Raw genomic sequence first — 20,912 nt, forward strand, 5'->3', positions numbered from 1 at the left:
TGAATTAAAAATGTACAAATTTAGCAAAGTCTGTATTTGCTGCATCCATTTTTTTTTTCAAAATAGCAATGCCAGTATTTGCTAAATCTGTACATTCCTTAATTGTAGTCTGTTTTCACTGCATTTGTTTTTTTTATTTCAAAGTCTGTATTTACTGCTAGCTAAATCTATATCTTCCTAAATAGCAGAGTCCATTTTCATTGAATGAGTTTTTTTTTTCAAAATAGAGCCTGTGTTTGCTAAATCCACACATTCCTAAATTGTAAAGTCTGTATTAATTGCATTGTTTGTCAAGATAGCAATGCCTGTGTTTTCTAAATCATTATATTCTTAAATTGCTGTCTGTATTCATTACACGAGTTTTTCTTTCCAAACTGTGGTTCTGTTTGCTAAAGTTTGTATTCCTATATTGCAGAATTCATAAATTCATTTTCAAATGGGGACACTTGACTAAGGAACAACAGACTGGACAGTGAGTCCTAAAGTTAAGAATTCCAACAGCTTTGCTTAAATGCTTTTGTGTATCCTATTGATACAGGAGAACCACAAAGACAGTGCCTTCTTAGGTCACAGACACAAAACAAGACAAACAAATAGAAAAACAATGAGGTGTAGTTATTCTGAGAAAAAAGGAACAGAATCGCAAACACTGAAGGATAGTCACAAAGAAAAGCCAAAAAAAAATGATGTAGGAGGAAGATGTAGACATGGATGGAACACACTGTATACATTTTTTTTTTTTATGTGACCTGAAGCTAAATAAATAGCAGAAGTTTGGACCAAAATTTGTAAGTCAGAGAACTTTTTATTAAACCCTTCCATTGATAAACTACTCCCCAATTGAATGAGGTAAAATATGCTACTAAACATGTAGTAAATGTGGTGCAATTTTCTTTTACTGCAAAATGAGTCAGCATTCTAGAGCATTTATCTGGTTAAATCCATCACCTTATAACATCTTTCCTCTCTGGCATTGAATATGATAAAATCAGCTTATCCTGACATATCCTGATCTTCTTAGAGAGAGTATTAGAGATACTGGAGCAATCCAATGGCCATGTAGCTGACAAATTGGTTATGCCTTGTTGTGGCCTTGTGTCCTTTGATTTTAAACCGTGAAAGATGCTAATCTATGAAAAAGTAGAGATTGTATAAGATTAGCTACATTTATAGAGTAGATAGACATGTCCAGAACAATTATAGCATTTTTGTATCATGTGGTATGGTCACTACCTTTCCTACATCTATCTTGGTACTGTCCTAATTAACCCCTTTCCGCTGAAGCCAGTTTTTACCTTCCAGACCAGGCCCTATTTTTAGAATCTGACATGTGTCACTATAAATGGTTTGAGCTTTGAAACTCTTTAACATATCAATTTCTTCAAGTTAGTTTAAATATTTGGTGATAACGTTTTCTTTAGTTTCTAAATAAACTGTATTTCTTAGAAAATTTCGATAAATTCTCTATTTTCAATGTTATAAATACTGTATATACTCGAGTATTAGCCGACCTGAGTATAAGCCGAAACCCTTAATTTTACCACCAAAACTGGAAAAACCTATTGACTCATGTATAAGCCGAGGCTGGGAAATGCATTGGTCACAGAACCCCCAGTATATAGCCAGCCAGCCCCCTATAGTATACAGCCAGCCCAGCCTGCCCCCAGTAGTATACAGCCTGCCCAGCCTGCACCCAGTAGTATACAGCCAGCCCAGCCTGCCCCCAGTAGTATACAGCCTGCCCAGCCTGCCCCCAGTAGTATACAGCCTGCCCAGCCTGCCCCCAGTAGTATACAGCCTACCCCCAGTAGTATACAGCCTGCCCCCAGTAGTATACAGCCTGCCCAGCTTGCCCCCATCAGTATACAGCCTGACCAACTTGCCCCCATCAGTATACAGCCTGCCCCCAGTAGTATACAGCCTGCCCCCAGTAGTATACACCCTGCCCCCAGTAGTATACAGCCTGCAACAGTAGTATACAGCCTGCCCCCAGTAGTATACAGCCAGACCAGAATAAAAAAAAAAAAACTTATATACTCACCCTCCGGTGGCCACGATGCACAGTGCTGCTCCCCCGATGTCCGTGCTCCTCTACTGGCTTCCCGGCTTCTCTTCGGTCTTCTCTAACATCGTGCTGGGCTCCGCCATTGTTCTCTCCTGGGCGGCAGGCGCATAGTAGGAAGAAAAACATAGCGGCGTCCAGCACAATGTTAGAGAAGACAGAAGACGGGTGCTGAAGCAAGAAGAGGAGCCGAGAAGCCAGAAGACGAGGCGCGATGACATCGAGGGAGCAGCGCTGCGCATCAGGGCCACCATAGGGTGAGTATATAAGTTTATTATTTTTTAAGTCCATTGACTCGTGTACAAGCTGAAGGGACGTTTTTCAGCACATTTTTTGTGCTGAAAAACTCGGCTTATACACCAGTATATACGGTAGTCATAGATAGAGATAGGAGATAGTCATAGATAGTTTATTAACCCTTAAGCATTTCACTGGGGTTATAACATAATAAGACGAAATCTAATCAGTTTTTAAAAAAAATTCATTTATGTTGGGCCATAAATTACACATTTACCATGGATTAAATGGACAAAATAGTACTCTGGTTTGCTGGAAGTGTCTTTCCCACATCGCATTGTTAAAGTTTATAAAAAGTGTCTTTGAAAAAAGACTGAACATACTTATCAGCATGTCTTTTTTGTGTCGATTTTAAATTATTGCGGTAATCTTAGTAAAATAATATTTTTTTGTGTTTGTTATGTATTACAATCAAGCTTTTGGCACGTGTTTTATTATTATTTTCTTTTCTTTCAATGAAACAAAAAAGTTTTAATTTTATTATGTGTTTACATCGGTTTGGGAATTTGGCTTTTATTATTTTACTGTGACAAAAAAATTAACAGCAAAATTCTAAACTAAAGTCAACATTTTTTGCAGAGAGAGCGAAAATAATTTTGTTTGAGAAGTTCAAATACTTAATGTTTGCATTAAAATACTTAATTTTTTTATAATATAGGTGAAATAATATGGAGGACTATATTTTTATCATTCCTTTTGGCAGTTAAATAATAGCAATGGAAATAAAAGCAGAAATTCAATATTTGAGTTTCATTGACTTCGCAGCTGAAATAGAATTGTTAATAAGAAACAAAACTTTTGTCTTTCTGTGTGAAAAATAACCTGATCTTTGACCCCGATCAACAAAATAAATTCTGGAGATTAATTACCCTGTTCCTGTGCCACGCCCTATTGAATTCAAATTAATGGCCCAATCTGCTTCAATGAAAAGCTAGCTTGGGGATGTCTTGACAGTTCACAAAGTCACTGGAAAGTGGAAGTATGTTAACATAACAGAGCCTGTCATTTATTCATAGTGTGGAGTAGAATGCCTCCCGGTTAATTAGTTTCAGGAGAGGCAGACAGAAAAACTACAAAGACTTTAATGCTTTGCAGCTCATGTGTTGTCTGCACATTGGTTCTGCTGAAATGCTGATTTGTCAGAAGCCTGAAGACATTTTATACAGCAAAGAAGCACTCCATATGCTATTTTTGTAAATAAGGTGCAAATTATTTCTTGATACAATTATTCGGTTTCAAAGAATGGAACAACCTCTACATGAAATTAGGAATTACGTTGTTGAGCATTTAAATGCATGACATGTTTACAGTTAGGCATAAAAGCAAATATTACATGTGATTTATATTTGAAAATTTGAAGATGGTTCATATAATAATGAATTGCTTTGGTTTGTTCATATATGTCATGAGAGTGGAAGCAATACGAAACTAATCTTCCCTGTCATATAAAAATAAGGCAAACACCTATTGTATTTTGTATTTTCTGCTATATAGACAGTTATAGATTAGAGATGAGCGAGTATACTCGTCCGAGCTTGATGCTCGTTCGAGTATTAAGGTACTCGAGACGGCTCGTTGCTCGGACGAGTATTTCCCCTGCTCGAGATCGAGCATTTAATTAAAAAAACACAGTGAAGAACAATGAAGAATAGAATAAAAACAGTGAACACAGGATCATTTAAGTGAAAAACACAGTGAAGAACACAGTGAAGAATAGATTACAGATGTTCGGCACATCTGTTTACTTGTCGGAAGATACGCGCGGAACGGTGCGAACAAAATAGTATGTGAAGAACAATATATATGTGTGAAGAACACGGTGAGCAGCACAGAGACATGGGGCAGCGGCAGCACGGAGACATCAGGGAGCGGCACGGAGACATCGAGGGGCACGGAGACATCGAGGGGCACGGAGACATCGAGGGGCACGGAGACATCGAGGGGCACGGAGACATCGAGGGGCACGGAGACATCAAGGGGCACGGAGACATCGAGGGGCACGGAGACATCGAGGGGCACGGGGAGACATCGGGGGGCACGGAGACATCGAGGGGCACGGAGACATCGAGGGGCACGGAGACATCGAGGGGCACGGGGAGACATCGAGGGGCACGGGGAGACATCGAGGGGCACGGGGAGACATCGAGGGGCACGGGGAGACATCGAGGGGCACGGAGACATCGAGGGGCACGGAGACATCGAGGGGCACGGAGACATCGGGGAGACTTCAGTGGAAGAAGAGCAGCGGATCCCGGGACAGCGTATCTCCCGACAAGTAAGCAGATGTGCAGAACATCTGCAATCTATTCTTCACTGTGTTTTTCACTTAAATGATCCTGTGTTCACTGTTTTTATTCTATTCTTCACTGTTCTTCACATCTGTTAACTTGTCGGGAGATAATATACGCGCGGAACAGTGAAGAATAGATTGCAGATGTTTGCATACATCTGCTAACTTATCAGAAGACATTCTTTTTCAATTAATTAACACATTTTATTCCCGAACCATGGTCCCTTTGAAAAATGCTCGAGTCTCCCATTGACTTCAATGGGGCTCGTTATTCGAGACGAGCACTCGAGCATCTGGAAAAGTTCGTCTCGAATAACGAGCACTCGAGCATTTTAGTGCTCGCTCATCTCTATTATAGATGCATATTTGTTTTCAATTTTTAACAAATATTTTTTTCTTTCTTTAAATGAATGCTAAGGAATGAATAGTGTGGAATGTAAGGGAATTGAAAGATCTGATAAAGAGAAAAACGATATTAGATTGTTTTCAGAGACATAACTAAGGACACAATATTCAATGTGGAGCTGAATTGGGTGGGGAATAAGCTTCATCCTATATATTCCTCCATGTCACTGGGGGTTAGTGTCCTTGTGCACAATAGGATCAATATAAAGATTCAATATGGACAAATCAATTCTAACAAAGTGGAATTCAATAGTAATTTCACTGAATATTCGATTTGTCACGAAGCCAAAGTTTATGGGAACAAAGTTTTTTTTTTCTTTAGCTAAATGGGCGCGAGCACAATGTGTTACATGGGGCAGAGAACTCTGGGAAGGAGAAAGGAACACCCTCAATGACATCTGCAGACCGGTAAGCCAATCAGCAACTGGCAGGTTTATGTGATGTCACACAGCCCTATAAAAGCAGTCAACCATTTGCAATCTTGGCATTTCACACTGCATGTGCTGTCTGTAGTGTCTAGCTGCTTTTACAAGTGAATTCTGCTCCTATCCTAGGGTGTGCATTTAGGGGGATTTGTATACCCCAAATAGCAGTTCTATTTTGTTACTGAAGCGACTAGGAAGAAATCTGTTTCATATTCACAAAGAAGCTGTAGTGATTTCTGGACCTCTCCCAGTGTATTCCTTTTGGGGGATCTGTATACCCCAAATAGCATTTTTTTTTTGTTACTGAAGGGAATAGGAAGAAATTTGTGTCATATCCACAGAGCTGCTATAGTTATTTCAGCACCTCTTCCAGGGTGTGCGTTTAGGGGGATCTGTACACCCTAAATAGCAGTTCTTTTTTGTTACTGAAGTGAATAAGAAGAAATTTGTGTCACTACAGCTGCTGTAGTGATTTCTGCTTCTCTCCCAGGGTGTGCGTTTTGGGGGATTTGTATACCCCGAATAGCATTTTTTTTTTGTTACTGAAGGCAATAGGAAGAAATCTGTGTCATATCCACACAGCTGCTGTAGTGATTTCTGTTCCTCTCCCAGGGTGTGCATTTAGGGGGATCTGTTTACCCCAAATAGCAGTTCTTTCTTGTTACCGAAGGGAATAGGAAGAAATCTGTATCACATCCACACAGCTGCTATAGTCACCAGTCCTTGAGCTTATCGGTTTATTCCAAGGTGCACAGCACCTCCTCCTTCTCCACCACCACCTTAGCCCCACAATTATAAGTGCTGCTCCATACCACATGGCACAGCGGTGTCAGGCATTTCTACACCTGGTTTGTCTAGGGGAGGAAATCCTCTGCGTCATACAAGTAGAAATCAATGTGTGGCTTTCTCCATGACAACTGCAAATCGTAACCATGGTGACAGACAATGGGAGGAACATGGTGTCCATGCTGCACCGAGGAGGGATGGTCCATGCGCCCTGCATGGCACTCGTGTTCAATTTGCTTGTCAACCTATCTGCAAGACATTCTAAAAATGGCCAGGAAACTGTGCGTTCACTTCAGCTATTCTTAAAAAGCCAAGCACACCCTACTCAAGTTGCAGTGGCAGAACGGCCTCCCCCAGCATAGGCTGATATGCGATGTTTCCACCCAATGGAATTCCAGCCTACATATGTTAGGTCTATATGAACAGAGAAAAGTCATTAATGATTTTTTGATGATGCAAGTGGACAGGAGTACTCCCCTGTGTAACTTTGATGTCAGCCATTGGCAGCTCATGCGTGAACCAGCCATTTGCTCAATATGTCAGTCGCCAGGACTGCGGGACGAATAACATCATTCCACTGCTTCATGCCCTTGAACAGATGCTGCAAAATCTGTCTGGTCAGGGCACTGGAGAAGTGGCGACTAAATCTCATGACCACATGAGTCTGGTTGGGGGCTGAAGTGTAGGAGGAGATTGGAGCATGATTCTGGTTAAATTAGTGTTTTTTCTACACAGGTGACAGGAGAGGAGGAGCAGGAGCATCCTGAGGAGGTAGAAGCCGGGGCAGATGACCCAGAAGAACCATAGTAGTATCCAGTGGAAATGGAGGCAGGGAGTCCCTCAGAGTCACTTGCACAGATGGCCCGCATCATGCTGCTTTGCTAAGTAGTGACAGATGAATGGTCAACATCGGGCATAGGGATCACTTTTGGCTCTCTACCCTCTAGGACCAGTTGAATATGGGTGTCTTTTTTCCAGCTGCTGAGAGGGAGGAACAACTGGCATACTATAGAGATATACTGTGCAGACATTTGGCCACTGCCTATGTGCGGCATTGTCCATCCTCTGTCAGGTCTGACCAGGGGATTCATGGCAGTCATCGCTTATGCAATATTGCCACGGCTGCTTGGGGAGATTGGGGGGTAGGAGCAGTAGCAGCTCCATCAGCAGCAGCTTAAGTCCGGAGTCCTTAATGAGCTGCTTCCTTCACCCATCTAGTGAGTAGGGTAGCCACCACCAGCAGCAGCAGGACATGGTGCAGACCCTTTGCCAGCATGTGGTTGCCTACTTGGACAGCACTCTACCACCCCAAGTAAAGGATCCCCTGGACTACTTGCAAGCCAAACTTGATGTGTGGCCGCAACTTGCCAAGTTTGCATTGGAGAAGCTGTCCTGGCAGGCCAGTAGTGTGGCATCAGAGCAGGTGTTCAGTGCAGCAGGGGCCATCATTACCCCAAGGAGAAACCACTTGTCCACCTGTAATGTGGAGAGACTGACCTTTGTCAAGATGAGTCAGGCATGGATCGGCCAGGATTTCAACACACCAATGCCTTGTGCATTAGAATAGATCAGCCATGACGCCTCCCCAAATGTTGAAAGATGAGTTTGGATTCTAATTACCTGCCTCAGCCACTGTTCTAAAGCTGCCACCCGCCCGATGCCACACTTCTGCTGCCAGTTACTCCATCTGCCTCCCTCCATCTTTACCAGGGACTGGAATTGTCACCCACTTCCACATTCTGTCATTGTACCACTTTCTGACCTCTGGTTGTTGCTGGCTTCTCCACACTCTATCATTGTCCCACTCTCTGGCCTACAATGTTGCTGCCACCTCCAGAATTTTTCATTGTGCCACTCTCTGATATCATGCTGCTGCCACTGCTGCTGCCACCTCCACGATCCTGGATTGTGCCACACTGTGGCCTACCATGTTGCTGCCACCTCCAGAATTTTTTTTATTGTGCCACACTGTGGCCTACCATTCTGCTGCCACCTCCAGAATTTTTTATTGTGCCACTCTCTGACCTCATGCTGCTGCTGCTGCCACTGCCACTGTCTATTGGCAAAGACATAATATTTTCAGAGAATTTGTAACGGATGATGCATGTGGCATCTCTAATCTTCAAATTTAAATTAAAAATTTCAACTTTGAATTCATTTCAAACTTTGAATTCATTGTGCCATTCTGTGGGCTACCAGGTTGCTGCCAGCTGCAGAATTTGTCATTGAGCAACTCTCTGACCTCCTGCTGCTGCCACCACTGCCACCTACATGCTCTATCATTGTGCCACACTGTGGCTTACCATGTTGTTGCCACCTAGAGAATTTTTCATCGTGCCACTCTCTGACCTCATGCCACTGCTACTGCCACTGTCTATTGGCAAAGACATAATATTTTCAGGGAATTGTAATGGATGATGCATGTGGCGTCTCTCATAATCAAAAATTGAAATTCAAAATTTCAACTTCAAATTCATTTCAAACCTCAAATTCATTGTGCCATTCTGTGGCCTATGATGTTGCTGCCACCTCCATAATTTGTCAATGTGCCACTCTCCGGCCTACTCATGCTGCTGCCATCTGACCGCTGTCTCCCTGGAACACTCTGTGATTTCCATAATGCTGTTTTCACCCTCCACCGCTCTATGACGTTGGCACTATGTTTGGTTTACCCCTTCATTTTATCTGTCAGAAGGAATAAAAAGCTTCAGGATTGAAATCCAAAAGCAGGAGTGGATACAGAGCACAGAGGACATGCAAATATCGCATTTATCATCTCTGTTCTGGATCCACTCCTGTTTGTTTTTGGCTTTAGCAATACTGATGGATTAATGACCGATTAAAAGCAGACACTGAGGGATGAAAAGAAGGGCAAAATGATCAGTGACGTTGGTGCAAAATTACTCTTTACACCCTCTCCACTCTTTTGGGGGGTTTTTACATGTATCAGCGTTTAACAGAACAGGTTCTGTCGTCATCTATGGAATCATCTAAAGTCAGTGTAAAAAGAGTGAACTCTTTGATGTTATAGTTGTATCTTGCTCAGTCCTTTCGAGCTGGAACAGACGTTACCTTGTCAGGCTGCATTACTGCTTCACTTATTTGGTGAAATTGGCCCCTGTAAGTGTCCATGGAATTGAAGATTGAAGCGATTCTAAGAGAGGCGGCTTTTATGTGCGTGTCGCACTAGAACATAACATTGTTTGAAGACCAAACCACGCTTCCTTTGTATATTTAAGCATGGCACAACATTCTACAACAACCTACAGGCTCCCTGCAGCCAGGAAATACCTGTTTTTATAATGTGATTCGTCATGATTCGATTTGGGTGTAAAACTAATTTTTTCCAAAAATTCGGGGAATTGGGTAGAATCTAAATTCAACAAATTTGCCCATCTCTAATAAAGATCTTAGACATATGGCTGGACAATATGGGAAGATATATATTTATTGACAATATTTTTGAGGGACTGTTGTATTCCATTATTTGTATATGTTGCACCCCAATATTCTGTTGATATTCTAAAGTGCCTGCTACAATTTATGGGAAATAAACGAGAATGTTCGGTAATCTCATGTGGATTTTATAATTGTGTAATGGATATTAAATTAGACTGGGTAAATCTGTTTTATTGATATCTGGCCTCACAAATGGAGAATGGAGAAAAAAAAACTTTTTTCACTTTAGTGGTTCATTGTCCAGAATATATCTTGCTTTATGTAATAACAGATGTTTGGAACTTGTTAAAAAAATGGTGAATTAAATAAATTCTCTGTTCAACATTTCACAAAAGGTTGTAGATAAGGAAAATTCAGGGATTCCAATTCCGTTTAGGATTAACCCACATTGATTATCAATAATAGATGAGGATGTAAGTTCAAAAACTTAATTTACATCCTCATTTGTCCATGCCCAAAACTGTATGTGGGACAGACAACCTAGGAACTACGCTAGAGATTCCAACAGCATTCATTAAATATAAATAATGTGTCTTCGGACTTCCAAGAAGTGTCACATATATATGTTTACTTTGACTACTCACCTACACGGCTACTACTGTACGGAAATGCTTACTTCATCTCTAGCATAAGGGACCCCTGTGGTTGTACTTACCTTCATATTCCATGTGGCTGGAAGAAGGATCCGGACCTGAATATATGTCTTGAGACATCTCAGATCGTTGGACTTCTTCTTAATATTATATTGGACATATTTCTCCTCCAGATTGAGAAACACTGGTGAACTACTAATCGATAGTTTAAAAGTCCTAATTCTCTCCTTCTGCATTTTCAGAAGTTCCATCTTTCTCTCTGCTTTCATTTCAACTATGTCTCAACTGCATTTGCACACTCCATGTATCCATATTAATAATGGTCTGAACTACACACATGATCTATTTGCTCTCATTATTTTGTTTAGACTAGAAGAAATGGGGCATAGAAGAGACAGAGGGGCGCTCCTATGGTGTATTACCTTTGTGATACATGGTCAAAATTTGATACTTCAGGCTACTAACCTTGTGGGGTTGTGCATCCAGGGCACAACTCCCAAATGATGCTTCCCTAGATGGACCTTTTATCTCCACTGCCGCATTTGTGGTCCTGCTTACTCCCCCTTGACGTGGATAGGCAGTTCCAAACAGATATCTTTTTCTCCAAGAGTGGAGTGTGTTTTTTTCTTGAACGCTGAAAGAATGGCGCTGGCTGGTCCCGTAAAAATGATTTATTTCATTGAACGTAAAATAAAGTAAAATAATTAAATAGAACAATGCGTTTCACGCTTGGGCTAAGCGCTTCCTCTGGTTCATGAACAGATCTGTTTATATGCATGCTGTAGGCTGGAACACACTATGCAAAAGTACACTTGGGTATTAGTTCCATTTACCTCACTTGGTTTGATGTGTGTTTATTTTATTACTTAAGGTTTGTAGACGGAATGTGGATCATTGTCCTTTGTCCTTTGTTGTAGCCATTCAAGATATGTGTGAATGGGACAGGATTGGTTGGTTCATGAATTTGGACATAGGACAGTCTGTCCACATATTGGAATTATACTACACCCTGGAAATTCCCTGGGGTCAGTTCATATATATGTGTTTTATTTTCTCATTGGCACTTTATTATTGTAACATAATTATGTATTTTGACTAAAAATGTTTGCACTTGCACACTGATTTTGTTTATAATTCATTAACCTCTTGGCGCTCAGTGTCCGATATATCTATCACGTCATCTTAAAGGCACAGAGTCAGGCTGTGCATGTGCATAGGCTGACACTGCTCATACCCTGTAATGCATCGTTATTGCAGAGTATTATCATGAACAAGCAATCAGATGATTGCTTGTTCATGTCCCATGGTGGAAATAGTAAAATTAAAATATTTTTCAATAAAAAATATTGTAATAAATCAATAAAAAATCCCATAAGCCTCATTACATATAAAGAGAAATATAACACAAAAAGTCTAAATAATAACACAAACCCCACATATATATAGTATCATCAAGTCCGTACCAACGCATAGAATAAAGTAAATAATTATTGAACCCGCACAATGAACACTGCTAAAAAAAAACTGTTAGAAACCCACCAAAAAAAGATTTTTACCTATTAAATCCCACAAAAAATGCAATAGAAAGTGATCAATAAAACAGAATGACACTGTTGCAAAGTACAACATGTCTTGCAAAAATTAAAATATCAAACAGATCCGTAGCCACTTGGAAAATCGCATTGCAAAAATGATAGCTTTTTCCCCACATTAGGTTTTATTGGGCAAATTTAGTAAAATGCAAGAAAAATATTTCAACTATGGTATCCCTGTAATTGTATTGACCCATAGAATAAAAATAATATGATTATTAATCTATACGATGAACACCAAAAAAAAAAGTAAAAAATCCAGTACAGAATTGATGCTTTTCTACTCCTGTCCTCAAAAAATAGTTGCTAAATTTTCAAGAATAGGGGATACCAACCCCAAAATGGTAACACTGGAAAAAGCATCTCATCCTGCAAAAATAATGCAATCACATGGCCCCAATAACAAAAAAAAAGAAAAATGTATAGTCTACAAAAGGGGCCAATGAGAAAACTAAAATCATGGCAGCTATAGGGCACTTATTCCCTTTTGCCCCTCGCTGTGAGCCCATAAAACAAGTAACGGCCACATGTGGGGGGTCTCTGTACTCGGGAGAAATTGCTGAAAAAATTGTAAGGTGGGTTTACTCTTTATATCTTTTGGAAATGTCTAAATTTTAGGGCTAAATGTACATATAACCTACACAATTTGACCATTCTAAATTTCATCTCCATTTTGATTTAATTACTATGAAGATCTCAAGGGGTTAACAATCTTACTAAAAGCTGTTTCTGATAGATTGAGGAGGGCAGATTTGTAAATGCGTTGATTATTTAGGGGGTTTTGATGTTAAATATGTAAAATTTTATTCAAAATAGTATTTATAACCAAAATAGTCAAATCTGAAAATACGGAAAATTGCTATTCAATTTGTAAGCCGCGTGACATCAAAATAAATTATCCAGACATTTCAAAAATTATGAAAATGTAAAGTAGACATATGGGAAATGTTATTCAGCAACTTATTTAGGTGGTAAATCTATTTGCCTGAAAACGCAATTATTTAAAAATAATTTCACAAAATTCATCATTTTTTCTTTATTTTGTAAATAAACGCAAAACTTATCAGCCAACATTTACCACTAAAATGAAGCACAAAATATGAATCATTTTGATAAGTAACAGTGTTCAAAAGGTATAACCATATAAAGCGACACATGTCAGACTCCAAAAAATGGGACTGAGCCTTAAACTATAAACTGGCTACATTCTTAAAGGGAACCTGTCACCAGGAGACCCATTTTTAACACTCCCGAGTCCCCACAGAGCATAGTATATACACTGCCAAAGTGTTTTTGTATAAAATATAGGTTTTACAGAAAAAAAGATATGTTATATAGTACCTTTCAATACCATGTGCTGTGTGACTAGGCACTCGTCCCCTGGGAGTGGCTGGAAAGGAGCAGATTCCCCCCACCCTTGGGAAACAGCTCCTCCATGTGTCCTTTTCAAATATATGAAAGCACCCATCACTTGGCTTAGCGACGCCCCCTGCTCCTCTACAGCCAATTCCGAGTGAGGGGAGTTATTCATATATTTGAAAATGACACACAGAGGAGCAGTTTCCCAAGGGTATGGGGGGGGGATTGCTCCTTTCCAGCCACTCCTAGGGGACAAGTGCCTAGTCACACAGCAGATGCTAATGAAAGGTACAATATAACATATCTTTTGTTCTGTAAATATATATCACTCATATTTCTTGTAGAATAGGAGGTGGGATCGGCAACTGGAGGAGATGCCACCTCCCCTGGGTCTCTCCACCTGAGCTATGGCGCCTATATAAAACAAACTTTTGACATACGTGAGTATCCCCTGAGGAAGCCTGTTTATCAGGTGCGTGGGGTCTCTCCACTCCATCTCAGACTGGCTGTCACTTGGTCTTACCTGGTAATGTAACCTAAGACCTACTGATACCATATTATATTATATTATTTTATGTATTAAATATTTAATCATGTTACTCTTTCTCCAAAACATATAAATTATTTTCTTTGGTGGAACTATCATACTTACCTATTCTTTGGAGCAATATGGTTATATTGTCTGTGATGTATATACATTAATTACATTCTGAGTATGGATTTTGTATTGTCGCATCCAGCTTTGCTGTTTTTTTAAGTGTTTTTAAAGTTATAATATTTCATAATAAAAAATACCTTGTTGTACAATTTACACATCTATCTTTGTCTTTGTATTTGGAAGTTGAAATTTTGTGATAAAGGTACACATTCATTTTTGGATGAATCTTGGAGTGCTACTGTTTTTTTCATTGTATTTTGGATAGACTTTGTCCGGGTCCTAGACCTTGCACAATTTTGATTTTTATACATATAAAGAAAATGTCAACAGCACATAGATTTACCTTTTGATTATAAATGCAAAATGATAGAGGGTGCACGCCATTCAGGGCCATGCAGCAGATCTTCCAAACATAGTAAGAAAACATAGCAACAATGTAAAGTGGTCAAGTGTATTTATTCCATGTTAGCAGCAATGTTTCGGCTCCAGTTTTGAGCTTTTCTCAATGTGAGTTACAGTAATCACAAACATTATATATATATATATATATATATATATATATATATATATATATATACACTAAAATGGAGGACATCACATGATGAAAGGCTCAGCTCACAAGTGCTAAAGTGCAATAAAGTGAACAAGTGATAGGACAATCAATCTTAAAACATACATCGTATATATATTTGTAATTAAGTGCGTACAGTGACCTCAATCCATGATTATTCTTGAAATCCATTTATATGCAAAACACCTAGACAAAATCTTGGAATGACAATAAAATAGATCTAATTATGTATAGACCATTTAACATTAACACCAAATCCACAGGGGGTGATGGATGCTCTCCCCATCGTCTCATAATTATGAAATAGCGCCATTCACAGTAACAAACAAAACCAGACAGGAGTGAAACACAAGCTAGAGCGCAGAAGACCGGAAGTTCACACTGCGTATGCACAGCCAGCTTCCATGTAAGTCAATGGATATATTGTGTATAGAATTGAGTGCGTATACTTGTATTAGCATAATCGATACGGCCCGTTGCTCGGACGAGTATTTCGCCTGCTCGAGATTGAGCATTTACTTAAGAAAACACAGTGAAGAATACAATGAAGACTTATCCGAAGACACGTGTGCCGAACGGTGTTCTTCACAATAGTATGTGAAGAACAATATGTGTGAAGAACACATTGCAGATGTATGGAAACGGGTAAGTTAGCAGATGTATGGAAACATCTGCAATGTGTTCTTCAGTGTTCTTTCAATGTGTTCTTTCAGTGAAAACATCTGCAAACACCTCCAATGTGTTCTTCAGTGTTCTTTCAATGTGTTCTTTCAGTGAAAATTGCTCCAGTCTCCCATTGACTTCAATGGGGTACGTTATTTGATACAAGCACTCGAGCATCGGGAAAAGTTCAACTTGAGTAACGAGCACTCGAGCATTTTAATGCTTGCTCATCTCTACTTGCGTATAGAAAGGAAACGATCTGTCATATAGACTGCATAAAACAAAAGGAGAATCACACAGCTGGAAATGGAAAGTATGTAAGTATGGGACTGCAGTGATGGCTTACTATCAATAATATCAAAAAGGCTAGTGAATATATATGTTGAAATTTCAGCAACATGCCAGTGCCTAAGAACCTAATAAACCACTTAAAGGCTAGGATGATATACAGTAAGTCGAAATATAATTACTGCAGGATAAAAAGGGCTGTCAAAATATACCCAATATATACCAAAATATAACAGGAGAAAATTATGCCAGGTGGACGTGGGGAAACCACTACCATGTGTTGCCAGAACAAATGGTCCCTAATGTCACCTAACCTATTAATGGTCGCCAAAAGATAGCCAAATAATGTTAGACAAAATGTGATGCACTGTATTACAAATGATCATATAGTAGACACATCTAGATGAAAGAAACAGATTAAAGCGGTGAAATCTCCAAAGATCTCCAAAGGAAAAAATAAATAAATTTATGAATAAAGATAAATGAACAACATAGGATATTCAACCATTTGCTTGGTAGAAAGTTTCTTAATAATCTGAAAAAAAAAATTATCAGAAAAACAGTGGGTGTGACCGTTGTTAATATACCGTACATCTACACATCAAGCCAATTACTAGGCATTCCAAGAAAGAAAGGATGAAGGGACCACTAAGTTAACAAACATTGGGGCAGATTTACTTACCTGGTCCTGTCTCGATCCCACAGTGTGTTGTCCGATGAGGATTCGGGTCTGCCGCGATTCACTAAGATTGTGCGCCCGAGTTCCTGCAGATGTCGCTGCTGTGCCGAGGTCCACCGGAGTTCACCTTCTTCTTCCTGGTGCATGTGAGTGCTTAATCTTGCAACACAATTCGTTTTTTAAATTCCACAGTTTTTCCGAATGCGTCGGGTTGTCCCACGGCCACGCCCCCCCCCCGATTTCTGTCGCATGCATGCTGACACCGATGCACCACAATCCGAACACGTGTGCTAAAAACCCGAGCAATTTGGCGCAAAACGGAAATATTTGGGAAACCCAACGAAAGTGCGTCGTTCGGACCCTTAGTAAATGAGCCCCATTGAGTTTAAAGTCTACATTTAAACCTCTGGGTTTCAAAGTATCCAAAGTAGACATTCTAGATCCCCTACATAAGGGATGAATATGTTCTATAATTCTAGATTTGAGATGCTTTTCTAGGTGTCCAGCTTCCAAAAAATGTTTAGAACCTGGCAAGTCCTTTCGTCCAGATCAAATACTGTATGTATGTTGAGTGAAATGAATTTTAAACTCCAATGTGGTCTCTCCTAAATTGGAGAGGCCACATGTGCAACTCCATAGATAAATCACATAATTACTGATGCATGTCAAATAATGTGTATGTTTGAGTCTTTTTTGATATTAATGATAGTAAGTCATCATTGTAGTCCTATACTTATTTTAAAATTTCCAGCGATGTAATTCTCCTTTTGTGTTTGCAGTCTACGTGGCAAATAGCGTCCTTTCTATTATACGTGACTTACACGCAAGCTGGCTTTGCATGCGCAGTATGAACTGCCAGTCTTCAGAGTTCCAGCTTGCGTTCCACACTTGTCTGGATTGTTTGTTATTTTGAATGACGTTATTTCACAATGGAAACGATGGGGAGAGCATCCATTACCCCTTGTGGGTTTGGTCTTAATATTAAACGGTCTGTACATAATTAGACCTCTTTTATTGTCATTCCAACATTTTGTTTAGGTTTTTTTTTCATATAAATGGATTTCATGAATAATCAAGGTTTGATGTTACTGTATTACAAATATATGTACGATGTATGTTTTTACATGGACTGTACTGTCACTTGTTCCCTTTATGCACGTTATGTATTATGTGGGTGGAGCCTTGCATCATGTAATGTCCTCCATTTTAGTGTATATACATATGTGTGTGTGATCACTGTTAGGCCCCTTGTACACTTGCGTTTTGCACATGCGTTTTCTGTGCATGCTTTTGACATGCAAAACTTGAATTGCATTGTAACCCATTGTAATCTATGGGCTTTTTCAGACTTGCATTTTTTTTTCATGCACATTAAATCTCATTAAATCTACTTTTGCAAGTGAAAAGGACTGAAAAACGCCCCATACAAGTCTATGGAGACGCATCAAAAACGCATTGCACTCTGAGACACATGCAAGTACAATGCATTTTTCATGCATCAATTGCCATAGAAAAGATAGAGCTCAGTCCGAATCTGTGAGTGAAAAACGCATTGAAATTACATTGAAAAAACTTATGAAAAACTGGGACACTGAACAAACTCTGACTGAAAACTGATTGAACTCTGATGCAAAATGTCAGTTTTGCACTGACCAAACCCTGATCGTACCCGGATCAGCCTAACTTAGCTTGAGAAAGACTCGACTCTGGAGATGAAACATTGCTGCTAATATGGAATAAATCCACTTGACCACTTTAAATTTTTTGTGTGCTGCTATCTTTTCTTACTTCCACCAAAACAACTGCTTTGGTTATTGCCAGCACTGGCAATCTCAATCTAAATATCAATCGATTTGTATTCCTCCCTTCTGACCTGCTCAAAGCTACTGCTATTAAATACCTCAGAGGTCTACTGAAGATTGGTCCTCCTGTGGTCTTAACCTGGTTAATAGAATCCTCCATTTTCCACATCTTTCTACATATAAATGTACATTTAACATATAATCGACGTTCATATCTAATAATATCTAATACCCAGAATAATATTAAAATCATAGAGAATCTTTATTATTACTTTTAACAATGTGACTTTCAATGGTATCATTTAAGTGGATACAGTTGTGGAAGTATCAAGATCAAGATGGCTAAAAAAGGATGTAAAAAGAACCAAAAAAATCAGATAAGGGTAAATAATAAGGCTGTGTTGTAATGATAAGCCAGACGTGAGTCAAAGGTCTTTTGTATTTGTCATGAATAAAAGTAGATCGTAATAAAGTTTCCCCTGTGGAGCAACTCACTCTATCCAAATTCTAAAAAGAAATTATTTCAAAGCTGAAATATGACGTTAGGTTATAGAAATACACAAACATTTTCCAACAATTTGCAGTGTAGATGTCACTTCACTTTCAAATCTGTGTGATAGAAGCAGTTTTACACATTTTTGCAAGTCAAGGGGAGACTTAATATTTACAATGAAGAATGCACATTTTATTATAAATCTAAAATTCATCCTTGAAAATTACACAGCATGTGAGTCTCATATCTGTAAACACATTGAAAAAAGGATTCCAAGTAATCAATACTAGACATAGAGAACATAGAGGACGTGTCTCAGCACCAGTTTTTTTATATGGCCAAGACAGATTTTAAAACTTTAATGTATCCTATAGGGTAAGGAGACATGGTGCTTTCTATTATGGGTTTATTATGCAGTCATGAAATCTTATAGATGTGTGGAAAGGAATAATGAATTTTCAAACCGTGCAGACCTTTGCAAAATGTAAAAAAAAAAGTACCTGAAACCACATCCATCAGCAAAAACATAGTCAAGTAATGTAGAAATCCACAGACATTTAAAATGCAATTGCATATTTTTTAGATGAGGTTCCACGTCAAATAAACATTTATGTAAGATGAGATCATACTCAGTCAACTGTAGTATTTCAGTGTTGTGAAAAATTGAATTTATTTTCTGTTTTTTGTTAACATACCATAATTCTTCAAAATCCTTATTCAGCTGCCAGGAAGTAAAGCAAATCTTCCATATTTCAATGTTACAGTAAATATTTCTGACAAAAATAATAGATTCATGTGTCTTGTCCTGGCCAGTAGAGCCAACCCATAATTAGAAGTGACAGAACAAAATAACACATCTAACCATAGAAACAGACTTTGTCTTGATATCAGCACTGTAATATTACACACATCAACTGTGATTAAACTAATGTGCTTTCAAAGTCTGGTGATTGTACCCATAAAAGTCTGTATATGAAAATATGTTTCAGTCTGATGCTGAACAAATTACATAGTTTTAAAGAAAGAAAAGTTTGTCTACTGGATGAGAACTTGTAGACATGTAGAAGCAAGCGAAAAGAGAAAGCATGTGTTCACCTTTTCTTTTGAGTGAGTTTGTAACAGATAATTTAATCTACTATAAAATAATTTAGTTCTTAGCAAAATATAAAAAGTAGCTGTCAATGGAGAGAAATGGGGGAAAGGGGAACTCACCCACAACCAAATTATTTTCCTAATAGCCTCACAAACTCTAGTTGTAAGGGACTACTGGTCAACAAGCCCTACTCAGTATGTGTCAGAACAGAAGTAAAATGAACAGAGATCTAGGAGGACAAGTATACAGACACAAAACACAAGGCTGAAGAAGCTAATCAATCAGCTTGCTGTTGCTTAGCAACTACAGGCCTGTCCTCTGTTGCCATGCCTGTGATTGGCAAGGCTGGACATAGGATTCTGCAGTACAAGAGCATGGTCACATGTCTAGACGCCATTATACACAGGAGAGCTTGCTGCTCATCATAGCATCCATCAGACAGGCAGGTATTCTGCAATTGCCCTTTACTTATAGGAGAATGCAGTTTTTTGCAAAATCTGAAATAATTGCCCATTTTTGGGCATTCTCAAGAGCTACATTAGGCTACTTCTTAGGCTTCCATAGTACAGGGATGTTCCTACTGTTTATAGAGGATTATACAGCAATACTTGGAAAGGGAGAAATATTATCATTTACTGCATCTTCCAGCAAGATCTTGAGGATCCTGTCACTGTATATTTTTCAGCTCCAGGAAATTCATAAGTCATCATCATCAATCATACCTTCAGGAGCAAAATTTGGATGCTGGAGCGAACAGGTATCAGTAAATCAGGGATAGACCAGCGTTCATACTACTACACAGAAAAGCATCAAGCCAATAGCAAACACTAGTCTGAGGCAGGGATAGCGGTAAGACACCAGGAGGGGACAAGACACAGAAGGACAAACAACAGATAAACAATGAAGTCGTACAAAACCAAAGTCAAATCCAAGATTGCATCTAAGCACAGAATCTTGCACAGAAACGTATCTGAACTCTGATACACAGAATAGCAAATATAACAATAGCAGTAGCAAAGGTAAAGAGGAGGACTGCATTAACCAGCACCCTCGGAAAGAACTGGGCAAAAATGGACACTGACCCCAGCAGTGACTAGTTCACCCGTCCATCACTCAAGCCACAGCTGAACACAAAACAAGCTCAAACTCACTCTCAGCTTCCCTGAGGAAGGATTCTGCAAGGGAGCTGTCAATCAAGGCAGCCCTGGGTGTGGTTTTCAGGAACCTTAAATCTGAACACATTTAGAGCAATAGAGGTTTCTGACAAGTGTGCACTAATAAGTAGATAATAAAGGTGCTGTTGTAAGTGAATAGCATCCAGAAATACATAAATCATAAAGGTGCTATTGTCAGTGAACAGTGCACACTAATACATGGTGCTGTTATCTGTGAATAGC

Source organism: Engystomops pustulosus, chromosome 7 (genome assembly GCF_040894005.1).
Source record: "Engystomops pustulosus chromosome 7, aEngPut4.maternal, whole genome shotgun sequence".
NCBI classification, from domain to species: domain Eukaryota; kingdom Metazoa; phylum Chordata; class Amphibia; order Anura; family Leptodactylidae; genus Engystomops; species Engystomops pustulosus.